General features: G+C 35.8%; 1 long non-coding RNA gene across 1 annotated transcript in view; it reads right to left on the bottom strand.

The window, feature by feature from the left end:
* The window catches only part of LOC124380079, a 14,663-nt gene extending 14,011 nt beyond the window's left edge, over positions 1-652 (bottom strand). Inside the window, exon 1 of the long non-coding RNA XR_006924596.1 lies at positions 530-652. This is a non-coding gene — a long non-coding RNA (uncharacterized LOC124380079). The remainder of the gene's footprint in view (positions 1-529) is intronic.
* Positions 653-962: the final 310 nt, after the last annotated feature.

The raw sequence follows: 962 nt of genomic DNA, 5'->3' as shown, positions 1-962 counted from the left end.
TTGTTTTGCAGGTAAACGTTGTCTTACAGCAAATATTGATTTGATTGATTTGAATTTCTCTTCTGAACATTTACTTTCCATTTTGCTAATTGATTAAAAAAAAAAAAAAAGCTTATAACACTTCTATTTTTCTATAGACCAGTTCATAGTCCACACAATGACTGCAAGATGCCCAGGTCCTGCATTTTACAAAACAAGCCTGAATCATCACCCTTCCACCACAGTTCTTGACAGCCAGTATGAGTTATTTATTTTGTTATGCTGTGTTTGGTTTTCACCAAACGTGGTGGTGTGCTTTATGGTCAAACATCTTCACTTTGGTCTCCTCTGTCTAAAAACATTGTTCCAGAAGTCTTGTGGTTTGTTCAAATGCAACTTTGAAAGCTTATGCCGTGCTTCCATGTTTGTTTTAGCTAAACCTGGCAACTCTTCCTAACAAACTATACTTGTTCAGTCTTTTTTACAATTGTAATGTCATGAAATTTCAAATTTAACATGGTAACTGAAGCGTGTAAAGTCCGAGATATACCTTTTAGTTTGTCTTTGCAATTTCTTTGAGAATTACACGGTCTGACCTTAAGATGAATTCTCTTGCATGCCTACTCCCGAAAAGATTGGCAACTGTCTTAAATGATTTCTACATGAATAATCTTCTTCAGTGCAGAATGATCAACTTGAAACTGTTTGAAAATGTTTTTTCCTCCACTGCATTGTGTTAACACACCTGAAATCTCCAGACCAGCAAACTGCCACAAATCTTTTGTAAAGGTGGTCATGGTAGTTAATGATCAATTAATTAAGAGCATTTAGTTAGCAGCACCTGGTTGTTACTTAGGCTACATCTACACTAATCTGGTTCAATTTGGAACAGCATTTTCATCTAAAAACCCTCCACATCCACATTATCATTTTCAAAAGTTCCCAAAAGTCGGTCATCCACACAGAAATGTCTGAAAGTGCAT

Source organism: Silurus meridionalis, chromosome 26 (assembly GCF_014805685.1).
Source record: "Silurus meridionalis isolate SWU-2019-XX chromosome 26, ASM1480568v1, whole genome shotgun sequence".
Classification (NCBI taxonomy): domain Eukaryota; kingdom Metazoa; phylum Chordata; class Actinopteri; order Siluriformes; family Siluridae; genus Silurus; species Silurus meridionalis.
Note: the sequence above shows the minus strand (reverse complement) of the source record. Positions and strands in the feature narration are given on the sequence as shown.